We start from the raw sequence: 21,647 nt of genomic DNA, 5'->3' as shown, positions 1-21,647 counted from the left end.
TGGGTCACTGATCTTAGAGATATCTGAACAGACCCTCACCAGTAGTCCATAATAACCTTGAAGGCCACTAGCGCCACTGTTGGGTACATACACAGTGCCACCTTTCAATTTGTTATTACAGATGATAAAATAAACAGTACATATTTCTAGGAGCTTGTATTACATGTACGTACACGGTGGTTCAAAATAAGAGAGTCCTTGGAGAAGCTGTATTTTCTATCAGACAAAGTGAACATTCTGTCTTCTGTTGAGATCACAGGACTGGAAATCAGGACTTCTATTTTTGGCACCAAGGATGACAACTGTTTTTTTTTTCCCCACTGAACAAGTCATTTAACCTTTTCTTGCTTCAGTATTGCCAACATTTATGCAGACAAGTCCACTTGTTTAAGCCACCTAAAATGAATGTTAAGTTGCAAATTCATATTTTTTAAACCAGCTTGCTTTTATCCTGAAAGCAGTTTGAATATAAAAAAGAAATAAAATTCATATAAATTATAATTCAGCAACATAAAGGGCACTTATTAATTCCTTTCTCTTTCCCTCTCCTCCCTCCTTCCTTTTTTTCCTTTAATAGGTTCAGCCCTGAAAAATGGCCACTATATCTGTGTGTATCATTTCCTTGCTTTTTTATGTAGTTTGATTCCATATGTATTTTCCTAAAATTTATATTAATTTTCCTTGTTTAAAATTTTATAAAAAGATAGCACACTGATGAAATCTTTGGGAGATGTTCTTTTTCACCTAATTTGCTGCTGAGTTTCAATCGTCTATTTTGTGTTGCTGTGATTCAGCTGCTTCTGGGTGATGTTCCATTGTGTGAATATATCACAGTTTACTAACTCACTCTCCCCATTGATAAACGTTTGAGTTGTTTCCAGGTTTCCCACTATTATGAGTGATGCTAATATTAACATACATGGGTCTCTATTTAAATGATCAAGACTTCTCGGGGATATGTATGTAGATGTGGAGTTTCTGAGTCATAAGTTACATGACAGTGTTCAACTTTAAGAGGCAATGCCAACAGTTTTCATTTTTGTTTCTCAGGAATTTGTTAATACATTAGATTCTTAGGGTCATGGCAAATGCATAGTTACTACAATACAAGTCTTAGTTAATGTGATTTCTTTTTTTCTTTTTCTTTTTCTTTTTTTTGACAGGCAGAGTTAGACAGTGAGAGAGAGACAGAGAGAGAAAGGTCTTCCTTCCATTGGTTCACCCCCCAAATGGCTGCTACGGCTGGAGCTGTGCCAATCTGAAGCCAGGAGCCAGGTGCTCCCAAGCACTTGGGCCATCCTCCGCTGCCCTCCCGGGCCAGACTTCCAGACTGGAAGAGGAGCAACCGGGACAGACTCCAGCCCCCCAACCAGGACTAGAACCCGGGATGCCGGCGCTGCAGGAGGAGGATTAGCCTAGTGAGCCACGGTGCTGGCCAGGTTAATGTGATTTTAACAGAAAAAGAACAGATTCAGTGAAGTACATAGATACAATTTTAAGAATATGATGATACTTACCTTCCTCCCTCTCTCTCCAGCCCCTTCCTCCCTCCCTCTCTCCCTCCCTCGCTTCCTTCCTTCCTTCCTTCTTTTTCTGATTTTTGTTTTGTCTTATTTTAACTTTTTATTAGTATAAAGAGAACAGATTTCATGCATTTCATAGGTACAATTCTAAGATAGGCAAACTTCCTTTCCTCCCTTTCTCTTTCCATCAGTCCCCTTCCTTTTTTTTCTCACAAAAAGATAATTTCAGTCCACTCTCTAATCACAGGCTTAATGCACCACTAACCATAATACTCAACAAGTAAAAAGTAGAAAGACCACAGAGCTCTTTCTCAGTTTTTGAGATAACATATTTTCAATTTACATTATACTCTGAATCTTAATGCTCTACTAAAAAAGTTCAACAAGTAAAAAGACCATAGTTCAGCAGTATTATAGGCAAGGGTTACAATCAAAGGAAAACATGTTCATTTCACTCATAGACAGCAAATTTTAGAATAATCGCACATCATTAAAACAGATTTGATTGCTCCAATTTATATAGTGAAAAGCAAAATATAAATATAAATTTTGCATTCACAGTAACTCAAATATTTGGTATATGAGACATTTAAATTTTACCAGTTGTGTGTACTGGACCGGTGTCTCATTATAGTCATCATTTGTATTTATTTGATCATTAATTTATTGAATATCCCTTCTTTTAATTATTGATCATTGGTGTTTCTCTATAAAATCTGTTCATGTGTTTTTCTACTATTTTGTGCTTCTACAAGCATGTTAAATATATTCCTATTAATAATATATATTATTTACTGGTGGTAAATACGGTGAATACATTCTATCTTGTCACTTACGGTTAAAGGGTTTTCCATTAATGAAATTCTTCGTTTTGAATATTCACATTGATTTATTTTAATTACCAATGCTTTGGGTAATTACTTTAAAAATCTTTCTCTACCAAAATGCCTAAAAGCTATATACCTATATTTTCTGTTGAAGTAAAGTTTTTATTTTGAAATGTATGTCCTTAATGCATCCAGAGCTTATTTTTCTATATGCCATGAGATGGATATATAATTTTTTCTGTTGTCTATTTACTTCCAGCTCCCTTTATTTAAATAATCTCTAATTCCTTTCCTGACCTGTCATATTATTATACATCATACTTTACACAGGTGAATTTGTTTTTCGGTGTTCTGATTAGCTGATCAACTATATACCCCTTCATTAATGCTCTATTTAACGCATTTAGGAGAGCCAGGACAATGAATATGAGGAGGGGAAGTAATGTATAGTTTTAATTTTAGCTGGTTGTGATCCTAGGTTTTGTTTCAGTGAGAGGTTTGTCTGTGATTGTGTTTATGTGTACACAAATAAATGATGAAAGGTCGGCATTTTTGGATCAATGGGCAATGATGAGTATGTGCAATAAGCTAAAGATTACCATGCTTCCAATTCTGTTCTTTGCACCTGAACCCCAATAGGGATAGAAAAAAATAGAATAGCCTAAATTTCTCAAGAATAGAAGAGTCACAAATCTACGGTTTGTGGGTACTCTTTGGCTTTCATTAAGGTTAATGTACTTAAGTACATCATCCACCTTAGGAGAATGAAGGCAGGCAATGTCTGTTTTAATCATAAAAGAAACTTAACACCTACCATAGTATCTGCCAGACAATGAGAATTTAACAAATATTTGTTGGATGCACAAGGGAATTTTTTAAAGATTTATGTATTAATTTGAAAGGCAGATTTACAGAGAGGCAGAGACAGAGAGAGAGAGAGAGAGAGAGAGGTCTTCCACCTGCTGGTTCACTCCCCAAATGGCTGCAGTGGCTGGAGCTGTGTCTATCCAAAGCCAGGAGCCAGGAGCTTCTTCCAGGTCTCTCATGTGGGAGCCCAAGGACCTGTGACATCTTCTACTGCTTTTCCAGGCCATAGCAGAGATTTGGATCAGAATTGGAGCAGGCGGGACTTGAACCAGCGCTCACATGGGATGCCAGTACTGCAGTTGGCGGCCTTACCCGCTAAGCCACAGCGCCGGCCCTGAGAGAATTCTTTAAGATGATTCATTTTAATGAGTAGACAAACATATTTGATCTTCATAAATCTTGAAATTTCAAATGGGACTGTGAGCTTATACAAATCCCAGACAAAACACGCTAACACATTTAGTTCAGAATAAGATTGATTTTGCCAGCGCCGCGGCTCACTAGGCTAATCCTCCACCTGCGGACCGGACCCCGGGTTCTAGTCCCGGTCGGGGTGCCAGATTCTGTCCTGGTTGCTCCTCTTCCAGTCCAGCTCTGTGCTCTGGCCCGGGAGTGCAGTGGAGGATGGCCCAGGTGCTTGGGCCCTGCACCCTCATGGGAGACCAGGAGAGGCACCTGGCTCCTACCTTCAGATCAGTGTGGTGCGCTGCCCGCAGCGGCCATAGGAGGGTGAACCAACGGAAAAGGAAGACCTTTCTCTCTATCTCTCTCTCTCACTGTCCACTCTGCCTGTCAAAACACACACACACACACACACATTTAGTTCAGAATAAGATTGATTTTACATTAAAATGGCTTGCACTCTTGAAAAGTCATCTGTAATTAGAATTAAAACATCCAAGGTTCTTTATGGATTTGCATAAATATATACATTCATACAAATGTGCACACATATATAGCACATTTGTTTTCAAGCAATAAATCTATATATGTCATATTTGACACAAAAGCTATGGATCAAAAGGAATTTTATAAAGCATCTCATTCTGTGGTTCTTAGGTTTTGGGAAATCATCAACATCTCTCTGAATCTAGTGAAATAATGGGTCCTTTTCCCAGGAAAATATATGTGTGCAAACATTTCCATGAAAAATTCTGTATCTTCTGATACTAAACTTTTGACACCTCAGTCTACTATAACCTATTTATTTTTATGGAAATATAAAAATTTATATTTTTCAAGTACTAATCTCAATCTACTATAACCTATTATTTTTATGGATGGTAGAATAAGACACAGAAGGTTTCAATGGTCTTTCAAGCTAGTTAATGCCTCACTTGGCACTACCAAGAGCCTCTTGGTTCCCAGTACAGATCTATATCTATTTGCTATCATCAGCGGCAAAACAGAACACATCTGAAATTTGGGAAAACAAACAAAACATCATTTAACTACCTGTCAGGAAGGAGTTAAATAACTGGCATATGGCAACATGATCCCTATTCTTATCAGTGCCCTATTTGCACAAACAGAAATGCCTTTTTAAAAATGTTTGCTTCCTAGTTCTTCCTTTGCCTCAGTTAACAAGAGAGAATGCATTTTGTTTTAGTAATGTATTCTCATGTATGATTGTCACCCAGATTCCCAGGAAATAATGTAAAAATTTTAGGTCTAATTATCCTGTAATTGGCATTGCATCACAAAAAGATTTGCAACATTTCCAGAGAACTTCAGCCCTTTCTGGAATAATTTAGTATTTGCAAAATCAAACTTAAATAAGTGTGTTTCAAGATCTACCACAAATATGTATGTCTATTCAAATGTGACCATAATGCTTTTCATAACACATGCTAGCACAAGAGACAAGGAAACCATTTTCAACTAATAGCCAGCAAGTTAGGGCAGAAGTCTTTTGTCCTAGCTAAAAGGAAAACATCCATTACTGACAATCTCATCTCCTCAAACTACCTTGTCCTTCCATATACCAATCTGTTGACCATTTAATAAGAGATCCTAAGTATTTATATTAAGTATTTATGATATGATATTATGATATCTATGGCATTATGATTGCTACTTAGAAACATTTTGAACTATATTTTTCCATGCTGCTATTTTTTGTGGGTTAGCATAGGACATCTCACACTTATCTTACTGTCTAAAGTCCAGGCCAAAATTACTTCGCTGTCCACTCCTTATTGCTAGCATCTGGAGGTACCCTGGCCTACTAGTTGTAAAGCAAGAGATGGCAATAATTTTGAAAGACATCTTTCTAAGTGTTTCAAGTACTAAGCCAACATGAAAATTAAACAAAGCCGGCGCCGTGGCTCACTTGGCTAATCCTCCGCCTGTGGCGCCAGCACCTAGGGTTCTAGTCCCGGTTGGGGTGCCGGTTCTGTCCCGATTGCTCCTCTTCCAGTCCAATTCTCTGCTGTGGCCCAAGTCCTTGGGCCCTGCACCCGCGTGGGAGACCAGGAGGAAGCACCTGGCTCCTGGCTTCGGATCAGCACAGTCACCGGCTGTGGGGGCCATTTAGGAGGTGAACCAATGGAAGGGAGACCTTTCTCCCTCTCTCTCTCTCTCACTGTCTAACTCTGCCTGTCAAAAAAAAAAAAAAAAAAAAAAGAGAGAGAGAGAGAGAATCAAACAAATAGGGGCTGGCACTGTGGCACAGAAGTTTGAACCACTACCTGCAGTGCTAGCATCCAGTGTGGGTGCCAGTTTGGAACCCAGCTGCACCTCTTCCAATTCGGCTCCATGTTAATGGACCTGGGAAAGCAGTGGAAGATGGCCCCTGCACTCACGTGGGAGACGTGGAAGAATCTCCAGGATCCTGGCTTTGGCTTGGCCCAACTCTGGCTGTTGTGGCCATCTGGAGAATGAACTAATGGATAGAAGACTTCTCACTTACTTTTTCTCCTCTTCTCTCTCTGTACTTATGCCTTTCAAATGAATAAATAAATATATATTTTTTGAAAAAAGAAAAACAAATAACCAACCAACATGAAAAACAATCCAAAAAAGCACTCACTGTGTAGTTACCCAGGGGAGGGGTAAGAGGCTGGCAGCAATATACCCTCTTCCTCTCTTCAGTCTTGCTTCTGGAAAAATGTGCCAATGACCAGAGATGTCAGTGGTAGCAAAATTATGGATGTCTGATTAGCCAATACAGGCATAATCTCCATGGCAATGGACAGATTAGTGTTTTCCATATTAAATGAAATGGTGTTCCTTGGTCTTTAATGTGAGAAAAGGAGAGGGGAGATAAGTCTGTAATGCCCAATAGCCTATTTTTCCTTCCACTGATTTTCTGGTCATCGTTTTCTTCACATATCTTTCGACACAATTTTCAGATCCTCCCAGCTTGAGACATAAACATGTACGCAGCCACAAAAGGACAATGATGCACACACAACTTTTCTAAAAACGCTCAGGAATACGGAAAATAAACTCATATGGAGGCAACATGGGAGAGGTTGCTGACAGCGTAGCGCAGTGTAAGAATCCTGCCTTGCAGACATCCTGGTGAAAAAGATACTCTGTTTTCTTTATGGCAACTTACTTGATTGTCAGTTACTGTTAACGCCTTATCTCCTAGAGTGAATTGTATCTGGAATCTATTAAACTATTTTTAAAGTAATTCAATTACTTATACATGGGACAATAGATTACATCCAGGCCCAGCATAATGCCCAAGCAACTACCACTGCAAGTTGAGAGATCTGGGACTGCTAGACATGAACTGAGCAAACTGACTCTCCTAGAAAAGCTATAATGGATACCCTTCCTTAAATATGACAAAGATTTCTATCAACTATATTTCAATGAAAACTCAAAACTAAAATAGCCAAATCATATTGTTGGAAGAAATTTAAGTTCTTAGGAAATTATGAATGCCTGTATCATAACTCAACAGAACTATTCAACAATAAATATTTTAAATGTTTGGGGACAATCCCATGAGAGGACAATAATTTATTAATTATTAAGTTTCAAGGGTTTGTAATTATTGTGTGATCCAAATTACAGTGTTGATATTTCATGAATAATGCCTTGTTAAGCATAGCCAATTAATCAAACAATAGTTAGGAGGAAGAGATTCATTTAGAATGTTCATTGGCCATATTTTTTTTTTTTGACAGGCAGAGTGGACAGTGAGAGAGACAGAGAGAAAGGTCTTCCTTTTTGCCGTTGGTTCACCCTCCAATGGCCGCCGCGACCGGCGCGCTGCGGCCAGCGCACCGTGCTGATCCAATGGCAGGAGCCAGGTGCTTCTCCTGGTCTCCTATGGGGTGCAGGGCCCAAGCACTTGGGCCATACTCCACTGCACTCCCTGGCCACAGCAGAGAGCTGGTCATTGGCCATAATTAATTTTGGTACCTTATTATAGCTCAGGAAGGAATTTTTCAAGATTTCCTTGACTTAAGGTCTGCAAGTAATACGGTCACTGAAGCATGTTTGATATTTAGATCTCATCTTAGAAAGCATAAATGGGTAATAAAGTCTGTTTCAATGTTGACTTAATAACCATGGTATAAGAATAAAAACAAATGAAACTGACTATTATTCCAATTATGAATCTATAGTACTTGCATTATCAGCTGCAAAGACAAAAATTGAAATGTCCACTATTTACATATAACTGTACAAATGGATATTCCCCAACTTCAACCTCTATATAATGAACATTGGATTCTGTTAAGTTATAGCTGTAAAAAAAAACTGCACATTTATAGCATGTTTAATTTCATTGAGCTAAATAGTCACAATAATGTAAGAGTGTGAAAAGAATTATCAACTAATATAGTTTAAACTACCTGTGTTTTGTAGGAGTTATAAAAATGTCTTCCTTGCACTGAATTGTCAATAGTAAAAAGGTTCACCTTTGCTTCTTACAAAATTCCAGAAAGTTTTTGACAATCAAATACCTAATTTTTTAAAAGTTTATTTATTAATTTATTTGAAGGGCGGTAAAAGAGGCGGGAGGGAAGGTATCTTACTTCCAATTATTCTTTTCACAATGCTTGCAACAGCTAAGGCTGGGCCAGGCCAAGCCTAGGAGCCAGGAACTCCATCTGGATTGCTACATGGGTGGCAAGAACTGAACAACTTGAGCCATCATCTGCTGCTTACTAGGATTGTATTAGCAGGAAGTCGGAGTGGGGGAATTGTAGCCAAGACTCGAGCCAGACTCTGATATGGCATGCAGGCATTCAGAGTGGCAGCTTAACCTGCTGCACCACTACGCCCACCCCTTATTTTTAATTTTGTAAGTTGCATTAATGGATACCTAAACTTGAATTTACAGACATTACATTTGTAAGTTAATCACCCATCTACCTGGCTATTCTGTTTATTCAGTGCCAAATGTTTAGATGCTTACAAATATTGATTTCCTTTTAGAAAAGCTATAATTATGATGGTTGGAAAAGCGTATGTTTATTGAATTGTATTTCAATATGCTTGGCGTTGGTGCAAATATTTGCAACTTGAAGAGTAAAATGAGGGGATTTCCTCACCACAGAGGCTAGTTTGAATATGTAAAACTAATTGGATTTAAAAGCCTCTGCATTGTAGCAAACCTTGTTGATTTGCTTTTCTAAAAGCGAAATAGCATTTTAGAGATGATATTTTGAAACAGCAGTACAATATGCATAATTTCATTTTAATATAACAAATTGTTTATGAAATAAATTTGTGATATACTGTGTGCTGACTCTGAAGAACACTTCTTATTTTCCATTCTTCTCCATCACCTCCCCTGTGACTGTTTTTGGAAATAAAATTGCCACTGACAATGCTCTCTTGACCTTTTCTAACAGTCAGCATTTATCCTCCAAGGTGGGTGGAAGAGGGAGAGAAGCTGAACCAGACACTGACATTGTCCTCACCTCTCAGTCTGAGATGCTTTAATGTTGCCTTTCACATAGGTTCCTTACAGAAAGTTAACAGTTAAAATTGCATACGTGAACGAAAAATAGCATTTAGTTTTGTGACCTCGGGACTTAATAATTTCTATGTAAATGGTTTTTTTCCTCTTACAGCAGAATTTTACATTTATGTTTCCAAAGATACACAAATAATTCCTTAGAATCCTTCTTAAAGTAACACAGATATCACATTTACTTTTCATATACAGAGGTAAACAAGGATCAACATTTACTAATGCGAATGTTGCTAGGACAGTGCAATAAAAATGTTTTCCTTGGGGTGGGCATTTGGTGTAGTGGGTGAGCTGCCACTTGGGCAGCCTGCATCCCATACTGCAGTGCATCGTTGAGTCCTGGCTCCTTGGCTTCCTGCTAATGCACACACTGGATGAGCAGCAAGTGATGGCTCAAGTACTTGGGTCCCTGCCACCTACATGGGGGACCTATGTGGAGTTCCAGGCTTCTGTCTTCCACATGATTCAGAACAATGTACTGTTGCAGGCATTTGGATAGTGAATCAGAGGAGGGAAGATCTCTCTGCCTCTCTCTCAGTCCACCTTTCAAATAATATAAAATATTTTAAAACTGTCTTATATTTTCCTTATGTAAAAATATTCTATTTTCAATTTTCAGGAAGCACCCAGGGGGAACATTTTGTGATATGCATAACTTTGCTATGCATAGCCAGGTCATAGCCTTGGCTCAAGTTTCCCCCTGTTCATATTTTCTAGTTTAAGAAGATTGTCTTCCATTGTGGTCTCCCAGTAATCCAAAAATGAGGCTGCCCAACAGGCAGTAGATGTCTGTGATGATAGTCTTAATTTAGTGCATCTTTGAAACATTTCTGTAATACTCTGTAATTGCAGTGCCCCCCCCCTTGTATTCCACTCACAACAGCTGCTCCTCCTCCACTCTGCCTACCCTCTTGCCCAGCAGTTGTGAAGTATCCATTCTGATCCTGCGGACTGGCATGATTCATATTTCTTCTTACTGGGGAAGAGGGTGTATTTACATTATTCTCACCTCGGGAATTTCTGGAGAAAGTCATTACCCACTGCTCCCTGAAGGGAAAACATTTATTTTTGTAGTCATCCTAGATTTGATTACTTACTATTATAATTTCCTCATAGATGGCAGTGTCTCAAGGAAGGGTCTGCTTTTTCTAATATGCATAGCGGCACCGATTGTGCTAGGTATGGGAATAGACTTCCCTAATATGTTCTTTGTCATTTTGTATATTTATCACAGAGGAAAAAAACTGTTATGTGCAATGAGGTCCTTGGAGAGGCCCCAGATCTACAGAGTTAGCACAAGTTCCAGTACCTTGTACCTTATGTTAAATATTCTCATATTTTTTAACTTTCTCTATAGCATGGTTTCCAATCCTTTCAACTACTTAGCAATCTTTCTCTCAATGACTTCTGTAGAAGCCATTGAATTGCATACTGGAAATACCTGATTCTTTAATTTTATATCTTGTATGATTTGTTTACTGTTAGGATAACTCATGTTCACTTACCTGAGGGACTAGAATTTGTAGTATTCAAGTGTGACTTTCTCTTGCACTGAAATGAAGAAAATTTTCAAAAAAGAAATTAGGCACAATTAAGTATTCTTTTTTTTTTAAACTTTTATTTAATGCATATAATTTTCCAAAGTACGACTTATGGATTACAATGGCTTCCCCCCCATACCGTCCCTCCCACCCACAACCCTCCCCTTTCCCACTCCCTCTCCCCTTCCATTCACATCAAGATTCATTTTCGATTATCTTAATATACAGAAGATCAGCTTTGAAATAATGATTCATATCTTTTGGATATATACCCAGTAGTGGAATTGCTGGATCATATGGGAGTCCTGTTTCCAGTTTTCACAGAAGTATCCATACTGATTTCCACACTGGCTGTACCAATTTATATTCCCACCAGCACATAACAGCTCTCTTTTCTCTACATCCTCACCAGCATTTGTTACTTTGTCTTTTTGATAACAGCTATTCTGATGGATGAGGTGATATCTCATTGTGGTTTTGATTCGTACTTCTCTGACAGATAGGGAGATTAAGCATGTTTTTCATATTTGTTGAGCATTTCTATTTCTTCTTTTAGGTCCCTCTGGGTTGGTTGGATTTTGTTGTGGCTGTTGTTAAATTTGTTAACTATTTTGATCTATTAGTTTTTGTGATCTCTTCTGCTCATTAGATAAGTAGCTTTGTTAGATAAGTAGCTCCCAATCTGTTAGATGTCTCTTCAGTCTATTGAATGATTCCTTTGCTGTGCAGAGGAAGCTTCCGAGTTTGATAGAAACCATTCATCTAGCTTTGCTTGTGTTGCTGTGTTTTGGGGATCTTTTCCAATAAGTCATTGCCTATGTTTCTAAGTGTTTCTCCTAGGTTTTCTTCCAGCCATGTCATAATTTCAGGATTTACAGGTCTTTGATCCATCTGTAGTTGATTTTTTTAATATGGTGATAGATAAGGATCTAAACTTCATTTTCTAAATATGTGTATCTGGTTTTGCCAACACCACTTATTGAGAAGACTATCCATTCTCCAATGCATATTTTTGGCACCTCTGTAAAGAAAAAAAATCAGTTGACTATACATACATGGATTGATTTCTTGGTTCTATATTCTGTTCCATTGGCCTATGTGATGGTTTTTATGCTGATATCATGCTGTTTTAATTACTGCAGCTTTGTAGCATGCTCTGAAATCATGTAGTGTGGTGCCTCCAGGTTGACCGTCTTATTCAGCATTGTATTGGCTATTCTGGTTTTATTTTCTTGGGCCTTTATGAATCTTTCTAATTTTGTAAAGACTGTTATTGGTATTTTGATAGGAATTGCATTTAATCTGTAGGTGATTCAGATAATATGGATATTTTAATAATATTAGCACTTTACACTCAATTAATAAGGAATATCTTTCCATTTCATTTGTAGTTTTTGATAACTTTTTCATCAGTGTTTTATAAATTTCATTGTAGGGTACTTTCACTTATTTTGTTAATTAAACTTATTCTTGAATATTTGTAGGTGTTTGTTCTTCCCAGCTTTCATGCCCTTTATTTCTCTTCTCTAATTGCACTTGCTAATACTTCCAATACAATCTGAATAAAAGTGGTAAAAGTGGACATCATTGTTTTGTTCCAGGTTGGAGAAGAAATGCTTTCAGCTTTTCAACTATGCAGTATGCTATTGGCTGTGTGTTTGTCATATATACCTTTATATTTTTGAGGTATGTTGCTTATGTGCCAAATTTGTTGAGTTTTTATCATGAAGGATTATTGAAACTTAGCAAATGCTTTTTTAGCATTCTACTGAGATAATAATATGATTTTTGTTTTTAAGTCTGCTAATGTGATTTATAACATTTATTGATTTGCAAATGTTGAACTATCCCTGCATCCCAGGGATAAATCTCATTTGATCATGATGTATGATCTTTTTGGTGTAGTGTTGGATTTGGTTTGCTAATATCTTAAGAGTTTTTGAATTTATGTTCATCAAGGATATTAACTTGTAATTTTCTCTTTATGTTTTGACTTTTGTCTGCTTTTGGTGTCAGAGTAATGGTGGCCTCATGAAGAGTTTTTCAGAGTTCCATCCTTTTCAGTGTTTTTGGAATAGTTTGAGAAGTACTGGAGTCATTTCCTCTTTAAATGTTTCATAGAATTCAGTTGTAAAGCCATCAGATCCTGGATTTTTTCTTACAGAAAGTCTAAAAGGACCCATAACAAGTAACGAGATTAAGCAGTCATTAAGTCTCCCCTCAATTACTGCTTCAATCTTGTAACTTGTTATGGTTCCTTTTAGATTTTCTGTATCTCCTGATTTATTCTTGGTGTAGGCTGTATGTATTCAGGAATTTATCCATTTCTTTGAGGTTTTCCAATTTGTTAGCATGTAGTTGTTCATAATAACTTACGAATTTTTGTATTTCTGTGGTATCAGTAATAATGTCTCCCTTTTCATCTCTAATTTTATGCATTTGAGTTGTTTCTCCTCTTTGTTATTCTACTTAAAAGTTTGTCTTATTTTGCTTACCTTTGAAAAAACTAGTTTTAGTTTTAGTGAATTATTTTAGTTTCATTTATTTCTGCTCTAATCCTCATTATTGTTGTTATTATTATTATCATTATTCTTATTTTGCCTCTTGCTAATTTTAGGTTTGATTTGTTCTAACTTTTCTAAGTCCTTGACATTCATTGTTAGATTATTTATTTGAAATATTTTTAATATATGCAAATATTGCTATAAACTTGTCTGTGGGACCAGTGCTGTAGCACAGCATGTTAACGCCCTGGAATCCCATATGGGTGCCGGTCTAGTCCCAGCTGCTCCTTTTCCAATCCAGCTTTCTGCTATGACCTGGGGTAGCAGTAGAAGATGGCCCAGGTCTTTGGGCCCCTGTACCCATAGGGGATACCCAGAGGAGGCTCCTGGCTCCTGGCTTCAGATCGGTGCAGCTCGGACCGTTGCGGCCATCTGGGGAGTGAACCAGCAGATGGAAGACCTCTCTCTCTGTCTCTATCTCTCTCTGTAACTCTGACTTTCAAATAAATAAAATAAATCTTCAAAAAAAACTTGTCTGTTAACACTATTTTTTCTGTTTCCCATAGATTTTAATATGCTGTGTTTTCATTTTCATTTGTTTCAAGAAATCTTTATTTCCTTTATACCTTCTTTAGTTATCCATTGGTCATTCAGGAGCATGTTGTTCAATTTCCATGTATTTGTAAATGTTCTATTGTTTTAATTGTTGATTTCTGGTTTTGTTCTTTTATATATTAGAAGCTGCATAGTTTGATTTCAGTTTTTTAAAATTGCTGCGACTTGACTTGGGGCCTGGTATATGGTCAGCCCTAGAAAATGTTCCATGTGCTGATGAGAAGAGTGTGTATTATGTAGCTGTTGGTTGAAATGTTCTTTAAATGTCCATTAGGTCCATTTGCTCTGTTGTTCAGCTCCGATAGGTATCTTTTTTTTGTTTTTTGTCTGGATGATCTGTCCATTGATGATAGTGGGGTGCTGAAGTCCTCCACTATTATTGTTTTGGAATCTATCTCTCCCTTTTGGACTAATAATAATTGCTTTCTGTATTTGGGTGGTTTTGTGTTGGGAGCATAAATGTTAATGATTATATGTTCTTAATTCTCTAAATAACATGTAAATTCCGTCATAATTTTTGATTTAATGTCTTTCTTTTATCTGATAGGAGTATAGCTATATACTATAACTACTTTAACTATGGCTACTCCAGCTCATTTTTTGGTTTCATTTGCATTATTTATGTTTTTTCAACCCTTCAATTTCAACCTATATGTATCATTACATTTTAAGCAACATACAGATGGGTATTATGGGGAATTTCATACATTTATATTCAAGGTTAGTCTTGATAGTTAAGAACTAACTTCTGCCATTTTGTCAATTGCTCACTGATTTTACACATTGTTGTGTTTCTTTATGCCTCTCGGATTATTTATCTTTGTGTTTCTGGAAGCTTTCTGTCATGGCCAGGTTAGATTCTCTTCTCTTGCTCTTTTGTGCATCTGCTCTGTTAGTGAATGTTGAACTGTCATATGTTTTCATGATGGTTATTATTATCATTTTGCAGCTAATCTAAGATTGCCTTCAGGATTCCTTGTAGGGCTGCTCTGATGGAAATTAATTTTCTCAGTTTTTGGTTGTCGGGGAAAAACTTCTAGTTGGTAACTTCACTAGATGTATTAATCTCAAAAGTTTTTTCTTCCAACATTTTCCTCTCACTGTCTTCAGCATTCTCTCATTCTTTTTTTTTTGAGGTACGTTGGGCTTCCTCTATCTGTGTTTCCATATCCTTTTCAGGATTTGAAGATCTTCCCTCTTATTTCATTCAATAGGTTCTTGATGCTCTTTATTCTTCTCTATCAGGTATCCCTATGATACAAGTATTTGTTGGCTTAATGGTATCCCATGACTCATCGGCTTTCTTCATCCTTTTAAATTCTTTTCTCTTTATTTTTGTCTACCTCTGTTGTTTCAAAAATTTTGTCTTCAAGATAAGAAACTGTGTTTTCCACTTGGCCTCTGATATTGAAGGTGTCAATTGTATTTCTGTTTTTAATGAACGAAATTTTTAAGCTCCAATACTTTGTTTTATTTTTAGTTTTATCTACTTGTTTGAAAGTCAAAGTTAGTGAGAGAGAGCGAGCGAGAGAATCTTCCATCCACTGGTTCATTCCGCAGATGGCCACTACAGCCAGGATTAGACCAGCTTGAAGCCAGGAGTCAAGAGCTTTTTCCAGGTCTCCCACATGGGTAGCAGGGGCCCAAGCATTTGGGCCATACTCCACCGCTTTTCCCAGACCATTGGCAGGGAGCTGGATCAGAAGTGGAGCAGCCAGGACATGAATCTGCACCCATATGGGATGCTGACATTGCAGGTGGAGGCTTTACCAGCTATGCCATAACACCAGCCCTAAGTGCAAGTCACTTCAGGGATGGTAACACCAATAGTTACATTCCCAGTGCTGTGGGACATAAATGGGACAGCCCCCAGTTCCCACAGGGCATGCAAATAAAGCTGGGTCTTGTGGCCTGGCCACCCAGCACACTGTGCTTAGAGATGCAGAAGGGGACTTCTGAGGTTGTCTCCTCTGGGCCTCTGATGCTGCTGAGTCCCAGGAAGCAGAGGAGAACTTTGCTAGAACACACGGAGTGAGTGAACATGGTGCCAGGGTTACACCCAGCAATCTCACTACTGCAGGAGGTACAAGGGCCAGCTCTCTGCCCTGGACTCTGGGGGTGGAGAGCCTTTTAGTGATGGTGGGTCTGCCTTGCTGTCCTCTAAGACAGAATGGAGGTTAGCTCTGGTTGTGCCACAGAAGCTGAGGTCTGGAGTACGGGGGCAGGGAGAAGGCAGTAAGAGTTCATTTTTGGGAGCAAAGCAGTCACTCAGACACCAGTCAGCTCTCTAGACTGATTTAAGGCCAGCAAGGGCTGTAGAGTTCTATAATTAGGGCTGCTGCTCTGTGGTGATGGTGGGGGTAGAGAGCTTTCTGCTTACCTTTTCCCCCCAAAAAATTTGGAGTCCCCCAAGCCAGAAAGCTGGGGTAAGAGCTGCAGTGTGCTTTAGTCTTTTCTCTCTGCTGGGTTTTGCACTCTCTCCTCTATTTAGAGTTCCAGTGAATTCTTTACTGAAGTTTTCCCTCCTGGAAATGTGGTCCTTCCTTTTCGTTCTGGTTCTCTGTGGTGGAGGTGAGTGCAGGGCCACTGTATTTGCCCATCTTGGATCTCCTCACTCTGTACTCTAGACATCACATTCTTGCCCGTTTTCCTGAAGTGCCAAGTGCAGAGGAGTTGGGACACAGTGGCTCTGGCTTCGGATGCTGGAGAATGGTCTCTGTAGGATTGCCCCAAAGGCGAGCCTGTCCTGCCACATAATAGTGACTGTGTCTGATGCGAGCCCCTAGTGGAACCAGCTGGGAGGGGCAAGTCCTCGCCTCCATTGACCTTATCCAGTAGGTTTTTAAAATCCACATTAAAGTTAGGCAATAGGTTCTACTAAGCAGCTGAGCAGTTAGCATCTCTGAATTTGTCAAAGGGCAGTTAGATGAGATAGTAGCAGCTGGTTCGGTAGAATTAATTAGCTCCTGAGAACTCGAGCCTAAATTATATCAAAATAGAACACACAGCTGATGAAGAAAGGCGCATGATGGATGTCTCTTTATCTGTAGATGTGCAAAGACTGAGAGACTGGAAGAACTCTCTGAAGGATGACTTGGTCCTGTTACACTTGCTGGAAGGCAACTCAGATATTATCAAGAAAAGAAATGGAACCAAGGTGCAGTCAAGTAGCTAACCATCTATTATTTCACATTGGGAAGCTAAAAAAATAGCTAAATAGTTGCTCCATCATACAGCAACACTTCAGGGGAAAGTATTGTCATGTGGACTGTAAACCTGAAGACTACTTCAGAGAAAATTGAAATACTAATCTATTAAATTGGCAGCATAAAACACATGCAGCTGAATAGAAATTTTTACACTTTTCAGGAAATGAGCTACAAATACTAACAAAGCATATATGAAAAGGAATTGTTGTTTAGTGACACTAAGCTCTTACCACAATAACATTTTTAAGAAGTGGGGAAAACCTAAGCATTGAAATCCATTGCAAGACCTCACTACCTAGAGAAATCTGCTTTGAGAATGGAGTCGCTTCCTCTGAGCCCTGACATCTTCGTGTTTTCTCATTTGTGGAGAGCATAACGTTCATATGAAGAGAAAATGTTCACATAGAGAAGAAAAAAATTCATAGAAGTCTTGCAGGAGAGGAAACCTATCCGAATAGATTGCAGACCGTGGGTAGAATGTGAAAAAGTAGTAGGGAAAACATTCCACGTTTTCTTCCAACAGTCTCCTTCTCTACTCCATAAATGACAGAAATAGGATTTCACTCAGGTACCAACGTCCCCACCCATAATCCTGCTCCCAGCATGACTCAGAAGAGAAGCCCCACGCTCTGCTAGGAGGGTCAATCCGATTGGTTTACTCCATGGCAGGTGCCACGGTCTCATCCCCTGTATTGGTGGTTAGGTTAGGGGTGTGCCCTGTGAGGCTCCAGTGAAAGCTATGAAAAGGATATCAGAACTCTGAAAAGACACGTGGGGGCCGGCGCCGTGGCTCAATAGGCTAATCCTCCACCTTGCGGTGCCAGCACACCAGGTTCTAGTCCCAGTCGGGGCGCCGGATTCTTTCCCGGTTGCCCCTCTTCCAGGCCAGCTCTCTGCTGTGGCCAGGGAGTGCAGTGGAGGATGGCCCAAGTGCTTGGGCCCTGTACCCCATGGGAGACCAGGAGAAGTACCTGGCTCCTGCCTTGGGATCAGCGCGGTGCGCCGGCTGCAGCACGCCAGCTGTGGCAGCCATTGGAGGGTGAACCAACGGCAAAAGGAGGACCTTTCTCTCTGTCTCTCTCTCACTGTCTACTCTGCCTGTCAAAAAAAAAAAAAAAAAAAAAAAAAGACACGTGGGAAGAGAGAATGCCCTCTTTTCTTGTCTACAGGCTGTGTTTGGAGCCTTGGCAGCCTTTGGAGGGTTTTGAGGAAGACAGGATTACAAAGACAAAGCTGCCATTCTGAGGAGCAAGCTTGTAGCCTGCTGGTTGAGATAGCTGCACCCCAAATCACGATAGCTGAGTTTGCTTTCCCAGCTCGGCCTCCTGACTCCAGCTCCCTGCTGATTCAGACCTAGGAGGCAGCCATGATGGCTCGGGTAGTCGGGTGCCTGCCACCCACATGAGGGACCTATATTGGAGTTTGCAGAGCCCAGCTTTGTCCTGTCCCAGTCTTGTCTCTTGTGTGTACTTGGGAAATGAACCAGCGGATGGGAGTGCTCTCTCTCTTTCTCCTCCCTGCCCATCTCTGAAATATATAAAACCAATTAAAATTTTTTAAAGAAAAATATAAGAAGTTGATTAAGAGTTTTAGATCAGTGAAAAGTTGGGTCCTCAGTGACTATATTAAGTCTCTGATTCTCCAGGGTCCCTTTACTTTCTTGTTATTAGCTTTTCTCAGTGTTTGAGCCAGTGGTTACCATACTTTGTTGCACACAAGAATCCTCTACAGAGATTCCAAAAACCCCAGTTCGCAGCTCTTACCCCTTTTGCAGTTTGACCAGAATGTTAGGTTGGGAGCCAGATTTCACTTTATTTTAAGGATTCCCAGGGATTCCATTATGCACTTGGGAACAGTCTAGCTTGGGCCTTTTTGAAGCATATCTTTCATTTCTATCTAGGTTCTTTCTAACTGAAACAAAATTTAAAAAATATTCTAACTGAAAACATTATCTATGTGAGTAGCTACACTGGATGATAGAACAAACAGCATTTAGAAAATTATAATAGAGTCAGAAAAATGTTTAAATGGTTTTTAAAAGGAACTCTAAGTCAGTTACTTAGCAATCAGATTGAACCGTGTTCAAATGTAATCAAGTCCCTACTACTCTTGCTAGAGTCGTCTCGCTGATTATTTCCTTTATAAAGTTTTGTATCTCTCAAATAACCTGAAGTTTAATTTATGTAAGATAATTAAAAGTGAGAGACTCCCTTCCATCTTTATTAGATTTGGTCTTCGAAGAATATATCTGCATTATAGAAACAAATGTTGGTTTTTGTTAGACCTAATTTTGAGAATGGATGGTAAGTTATCTTTACCGCTTGTTACAGATCACCCCAGCAGCACACAACACACACACACACACACACACACACACACCCTTTTTTAACCCCTGGGGAATATTGGTTTAAGGCCCCCTAACATCTTACCTCCTTGTCTGGTCCATGAATTATAAGTTAAAAAACAATTTACGAAATGATCCCTAGTGACTTATGCTCCATTGCAGGCAAACACAGGTGACAAACCTGACAGCTCTCATGAATCCTGGTGACAGTTCCATGACTCGGCCTCTTTATAAAGGAAGCATCGTCCTCCTTCTGCAAGGCCACCCTTCCTCTTACTTTGATGAAGAGGGTTCGCATCATTTTCTTCTACAGTGAAGATGGCACAGCAAAACATTCTGAAATCCTTTCTGTATCTGAGATGCACAGGGAAGCTGCCTCCTCCTCCTCTGACTCGTTCATCGAGTATTCCCCCCTGGCCCCAGGATCATGCTGAGAATCGCGATGTCCCCAGGCAGTCCAAGTGTGGGTACCTCTGGTGCCCTAAGTCCTGACCATGTCTGTGATCATTCTGCATCATGATCTCATGTGACGGCTGCCAGAGCAAACCTCCAGCTTTCCTGGAGGTCTTGCTGACACTCACTGCTCTTCGAGGCTCATCTCCTCTTCATTGCTCAGTCACTGGACACAAGCCTTTGCTGCCTACTTTCTTTTCCATTAAGATAGAAAAATTGAATGGATAGCATATAGGCAGGTATCCTGGTCTCAGACAGGGAGATAGGCGACTCAGTTTATATAAGAAACAAACCTGGGCCATGCATTTGATGTAATGGTGAAGATGCTGGTCGAGACTCCCACATTCCATATCTGAGTACCTGGATTGCAATCCCAAGTCCAGGTTCCTGCTGATGCGTACCCTGGAAAGCAAGCAGGTGATGGCTCAAGTGCTTGGATCTTTGCCACCCATGTGAGAGACCTGGACTGAGGTCCACGCTGTTGACTTTGGCCTGGCTCAGCCCCAATAGTTGTAGACCTTTGGGGAGTGAACCAGCAGATGGAAGATCTCTCCCCTTCCTCCCCACCCCCCAACACCACTGCTTTCTTTCAAAGACATAAAAATAAATCAATTAAAAATTTTTGAAACTGATCTACTGACATATGAATGGGTTTTGCATTTCATAGGCCATGTCGATATACAATTTAATTTTATCATGAAGATAATTTAACAGAGAAAATCAGTTACTTTAAACAAAAAACTTAAAAATATACTTCTAGATAGGCAGTGAGAACATAAGCAGAACAGTGCAGACTTTAAAACAAGTATAGAACCAGAAAGTTGTTTCCCTTCCATGCTGAGCTATGGTAACAATTATCTCTGATAAAAACGAATGGGACTTTGACAGGAATAATCAGTGGCTGGGAGAATCTTCGCATCCATCTGAATTGATAGCATTTACCTGATTGAGGGTAGGTACTAATGAAGCACTTCAACCTAATTAAAACTTTGAGCTCTCTTTCCCCACCTCCTTCCCGCCCCACCTTTCCAAACTGACTTGGATTTTTATAGGATTTAATTTGAAAGATGGAAATACAAAGGCAGGTTTTCCTCATCCCTCAGGGCAGGTTAATAATGCATTCACATTCAAATCATCTTTCACATTGATAAAACTGACCTACTTTTTCTTTTAGAGAGAAAGAGCCTTATAAAATATTTTTCACATGAAAATGTTGCATTTTGGTGCCTTTCTTCTTATGTACTATAATTAAACCTGGCATATCACTTCCAAGAGTTAAATGAAGTTTGGTTCATGTTCAGGTCTGGGCTGTTTAATGAGTGAGCATCTCTGCTGCCTGAGACGAGTGTGTTCACTGCTGTGCATGCAAGGGGATTTTTCTGACAGTGGTGATAATGATGCAGATGTTTTTCTTTGTGAGGATTTTCTGACAATGTCCCTAATGAAAACACATGCCCACTTCCTGACCAATTTTTTTTTAATCCTCTCTCAAAACAAAAATTTCAAATGCCTTCATCTCAAGTTGGTGAATGTAAACTGCCCCTACTTTCTCCACATCATTTTTGCAGTGTGCTGTTGTGGCAATAAAGTGATTGATTTTTTTCTTTTACCTTTTTTCTTTTTTTTTTTTCTGCTCTTGAAATGGAAACAGCTTTTTACAAAATCTTATGCAGATCTCAACTAGAGTGGGCGTAATTGGAGCAGTGGGGTTAAGCCTTCGGAATTGGCTCTCCAAATGGATTTGCCCTATCATCTTGAACCTAGAGTCAAAGTCAGATGATTCCGTTTCCACACAGAAATAAACATAGGCCCTGCAAGTT

General features: G+C 39.3%; 1 protein-coding gene across 5 annotated transcripts in view; it reads left to right on the top strand.

Annotated features, from left to right (window-relative positions):
- The window catches only part of LIN7A (lin-7 cell polarity scaffold A), a 161,446-nt gene that overhangs the window by 72,669 nt on the left and 67,130 nt on the right, over positions 1-21,647 (top strand). The gene's annotated exons all lie outside the window — the stretch shown is intronic.

The sequence above is a fragment of the Oryctolagus cuniculus genome, chromosome 11 (assembly GCF_051225735.1).
Source record: "Oryctolagus cuniculus isolate XC-2025 breed Fujian yellow rabbit chromosome 11, ASM5122573v1, whole genome shotgun sequence".
NCBI classification, from domain to species: Eukaryota; Metazoa; Chordata; class Mammalia; order Lagomorpha; family Leporidae; genus Oryctolagus; species Oryctolagus cuniculus.
Note: the sequence above shows the minus strand (reverse complement) of the source record. Positions and strands in the feature narration are given on the sequence as shown.